Genomic DNA, 5,083 nt, shown 5'->3' with positions numbered 1-5,083 from the left:
GTCCCGCCAGCCCGGCCGCCGAGCTTGAGCTCCGCCGGGAAGCGTGAGGGGCCGGGGGCGGGCTCGCCTCGGGCTCCCGGGGGCTTCTTGCGGCCAAGGACCTCCCGTGGCTGGGCCCGTGTGCGAGGAGCCAGGCGGGGTGCCGCTCTCCGGCTGCGGCCGTCGCCGGCTCCCGCTTGGCGTTTGCGGGGAGGACGCAAGGCTTGGGCCGTCAGGAGAGCGCTGTCGGTGCGAGCGGCTGACCGCGTGAGCGTTTGCGGAGGTAGAAGGTGAATTCAAGGCTGCTCCCCGGTGTCTTTTTTTCTGTCGCGACAGCGTCTGTTCATGCCCACCGATCTACCGAAATTCCCGTGCTGGGCTGCGCGAGCACCGCGGTCGCTCATCCTTCGCTGGGGCGGGAGATGTTCACGCTATTTAGGTGAACGTACTCGGCGAGGGCGAAGCCGAGACCTGCCACACAATCCCTTCCTTCAGACCCGCCTCACTGAACCTCTTTGTCTGGTGACCTTTCCACAAGGAAGTCATGTGTGTAATTGAGGATTAAATAACAAAATACAGTCTTATAGCAAGATGGCTTTGTGAAGTCGTATCCCCCCCTCCTCCCCAGTCACTGGTTTCTCAGAAATAGAGTTGTGTTTCTATCAAATCACTTACAGACATGTCTCCAGAAACATTTTCAACCCCATTATGCCAAACGACATTTTGAGGTGCCTGTGTTATTACTAATCATTTGTTAGGTGCAGGGCCGATGCTTACATTCACAAGAAACAAGGGCAAATTGGAAAAATATTGTTTTGCTTCATTGCATCTAATCCCTCTAAACTCTTCTTGTTCCTTTTATCCATGGTGTTTGGCTAATATGTGAGCAGCCTCTCTCTAGGCTACGGGAGATGAGATAAGGTAAAAAAAGTGGCTATTTTTCTTCTGGATTGAATCAAACAGAATCATACGGCCACCTTTAGTTTATGAACACTGGCTCTCAGAGAAAAATTTTCTGGAACAACAAATTCTGCAGCAATTGCTGTTGCCTATTTCTGACCCCTCTGTGGCACAGAATGCTTTTCACCAGAGCAAGAATGATATTAACGACCAAGATTTTTAGGGGTGACAACTAACTTTCAGAAATGAGTTCTCCATGCTCTCTGAAAAGCAGACTGCAGCAGAGTTATGGCAGCTGCTGCTTCAGCTTTACAGGAGAAAATAAATCATTTTGGTCTTGAAAGATTTAAGGATTTTCTTCTGAATCCCACTTTACACCAGAGTAAAACAGTACGAATTTTCCTGTCTAAATTACTGGTGGCTCTTTCCTTACATAGGTCAACAGAAAGGGTTTCGTTATTAAGGTAAGTGGCTTTCTTGCCACTGCCTCTCTTCCTTACAGCTTATCATTTGCCAACTCTTAAAACCTCAGCACAGTTTTCTAATATCAGCTGCTTCATTTCCATTTAGATATTTTTTTGATGGTGTGCTCTTTTTTTATTGCTTTAAATTACTTACAAGCCTGCCGTTCTGATGGGAATGAGTTCTCTGGTACAGCAATGTGCTTGCTGTGTAGTTAGGAAAGCTCAGTCATGTGATTTCAGGATTTGAAGGTTTTGCTATGCTCTGGTTTTGCTCTGTGTTCAAGCTCTAATTCCTTTCTATAGGCACCCCCTCTCCACGCATAGCTGAAGCAAAGTCAGAGCTTTGATCTTACTGAAGACTGAAGCCCACTTAGTTTGCCGAGAAGTCGAGTAAGGTTGCTGTGCTCACGCCCTCCTTGCTAAGCCCACCCCTGGAGACAGCGACAAACAGAAAAAAACCTCATAGTCTCCCAGCATGAGGAACCACGCGCTACATATCTGCATGCTTGACCCAGCGCAAAAATACAGCCAGCCAGAGTGTGTTTTGGTCTCAGTGTGGCTGGCTGCCTGGTCTGGGCTATTTCAGTGAGGAGAGCATTCTGTAAAGCTGAGGTGGGTCAACTAATAGTACAGATTTAATGTGTGCTGCTGCATTTAGTGGCTGCTGTTAAGATAAAGGCCTACTCTCCTTAGTAGTAAAAATAGTAGATAAATTTTTCAGAGCTTCTGGAGGAGAGAGAAGGGCAGGTGTTTGCTCATCAGGTTGCTAACACTAATGCTCTACCACCCACAGGGATGTGTTGGAAGGCTCCTACGGCTGCCCTAGCACAAGCCTCTTAAAGGATGAGGTACCATCAAACTACAGCAGCTGCAGCTCCTTTCCCAGTGACCGTATTCTGGTGTGAACTGGCTGCTGTACATCTGAATGCCCCATTCAGTTGAGGACAGGGAGTTGTTTTGCTGCCCCTTAAAGCAAAAGGAGGTTGGACTGTCTAGAGGTCTGACTCTAGCTGTGTGCTATTTAGGGGGGAGGTGGGAGAAAACCTGCATTGGGACCAGCTGTTATGTCTCCACACAGCAGGTACTCATTTTCTTGTGAGTGGGATAGGACTTCAGTACTTCCATACAAGTCCAAGAAGGAGTTTTTCTATAAGCAGTGAATTTGCTTAGTATTGTTTGAGGTTTTTCTCTCCCACCTTCTTCATAACATCAGCAGGCAGGACATGGATAGTGAGGAAAAAAGCAGGTGAGTTTATCAGAACTTAAGGGGAGCATGAGTCCTTGTTGGTAGGATCCAGTCCTCAGATAGAAAAGATATGGGGATGGCATAATGAACCCATGACTAGCTTAAAAACAACAACAAAAATATTTTTGCACGGGCTGGGCTCCAGTCTTGCTGGGGTAAGAAAAAGGAGGTAGAGATCCTAGTAAGTGATCTGTAGCTAGCTTAGGTATAGGTGATCGTATGTACCTGTGCAGGAATGCTGAGTTTCTCTGGCTTCCTTAATTGCAAATGCACTTGCAATTTTATTTCTAACTCAAGCTGTGACCTATTGTTTCAATCACAGTTCAGTGTCTGTCTCATCCTTTCCTTGTGGTTTTGGGTTCCTTTTTTTTTGTAGTGGTCTGTAGAAAATTAGCCTAGTCTGGGTTTGGATGAGTGCGCTCGGACAGCCCCAGGGCTGATAGGAGTGCAGCTTGGTGTTAGCTGTACCCTAGTGTTATGGCTCCTGTCCCTGTATGTGGACTGTGTGCAGCTGTGCTTTTCTCATGTGATGGTCTGTGCATGTATACATCATTTATGCTCCCAGTCACAGCATCTAATGTACTGGGAATCAAAATAAGTGAAGAGGTTTTCATCCTCAAAAAAACCAAACGCAAACTCCAACATTCTTGTGATAATCTGGTGTTATCCCTATTTAGCAGAAAAAAAGCTGAGGGTGAAGAGGGAACTATCTGGCCTACTGGTGTGACAGGAGGCTGTGCTAGTGCTGTTCAGAAGGTTGGTTTCCTCACTCCCTTTCTTCTGTTTGTGCTACTCGTGTGGCTTCTTTGGAGGCTAGAGTAACTATCTGTGTAAAATGGTGGTCTTTAAAAGAGCTGATAGAATAAATTCTCTTACCCTGAGGTGCTCAGATATCACCCTAAGGTGATGAGATAGATACTTTACTGTTGCAAAGTTAAAATGAGTCTCTTCAGTGTAACTCCATTATTCTTCATTTAAAAGATAAATATACCGTCATTGTCAGACCAGATATTCCCCTTTGTCAGCATTTCATGGCTCACTTCCTGGATCTAGATAGATTGATGATAGCTGTTTAATATTCTTCCCTCCATAACCAGCGATTTGAGAGTTGCCAACTCTCATGATGGCTGCTGTTTTTCTTAAAGCATCAGCTTGATGTACATTAGCCATACAAGAATCCTAGCTTGCTTTCTCTGTCTTTCAAATAAATAGTTGTAGAGAAAGCTTGAAAATGGGAATCTGAACATCTGATGCTGGAGGCAAATAAACACATGATAATATTATTTTCAAGCTAATCTCATTACTTGAGGAAGGGGTGATAGGTTAATTCAGGGCTTTAGAACAGCGTCAAAGGGAAGGATTTGATTTCTGACCCTTAGCTCCCTGAAGTACACAAGAGCCAAATGCTCTTGCTGTGAATAACTCTGAAGATCACTGGAAGATACAACACAACTGCAATCCCTGGTGATGACCAGGAAAGCTGCTGAGCTGTGAAGGAATGGGGTGTGGTAGCCAGCACAAGCTTGTGAGAGTCATATTTTTCTAGGACTCTTGGCCTTCATGTTCTGACCTTGCACATGTGGTGGATGGTTTTTATTGACTCTAAACTGTGAAGTTGTAAACAGTGTACATTTTTAGGTGGTCTGTAATTAGACTTCAGTGCTCATGCATCTGTGAGCTAAATGCAGGAAGCTTCCACCTTTTCAGTTGTGCTGTCAGGCTGCCTCCAGCTGTATTTCAGTCACTAAGAGTGAGCGACAAGGTTATTTTTGGCAGGCAGACCATGGAAGCATTCAGGTTGCGTAGTCAAGGGGAGGTAGGTGCAGGTGGGAAGTTGTTGAGGCTGTTCTCTTCTGTGGGGGTTGCAGTTGTGGAATATTTTTCATGTAAGCTGTGTATTAAAGTCACTCCCTGTGATAGTGTGGATTGTAGCCTGACAAAGGCATAGCTTGACTTAGGGCTACACAGTGTCAAAAAAGCTAGAAACGCCTTGGCAGGATTTTTTTGCTTTCTTGTTCTCAAGTGAATGCCTGCTGAAAGGACAGTGTACTATTGTTAGTTGGAGAAGACTGAATCTGTTCATTTTGGCACCTGGGGATTTCTATTTTCCCAGTAATTCAAGTGGACAAAATTGTGCCTCCCATCTTTGGGCCCAAAGACCTCTCCCACTTCATCTGCTGTCTCTTTGGTGAAGCTCTACGGTAGTTCTCATGGTCTTAGCCAGGTGGTTTGATTCTCTGTTCAGGACATTGAAGGAATCTTTCAAACTGAACATGAAACATGTCCCAGATTAAATGTTTTTAAGATTTAAGTCAGTAAGAACTTCTCCAGTAGTATTTGAATGCTCCCCCATGTTAACTGCTTTCCTTTGGTCAAAAGTCCTCATTAAGGCAATTGGAATGTATCGTAAATGTCAGTGCTTGTGGTTATCACTAAACTGAATGTCTGATGGTGGTTCACTAGACTGATCACGTCAGAAAATCTTGCCGCAAAG

Source organism: Haliaeetus leucocephalus, unplaced genomic scaffold, assembly GCF_000737465.1.
Source record: "Haliaeetus leucocephalus isolate CR32 unplaced genomic scaffold, Haliaeetus_leucocephalus-4.0 Scaffold339, whole genome shotgun sequence".
NCBI classification, from domain to species: Eukaryota; Metazoa; Chordata; class Aves; order Accipitriformes; family Accipitridae; genus Haliaeetus; species Haliaeetus leucocephalus.
This window is presented reverse-complemented; position numbering follows the sequence as displayed.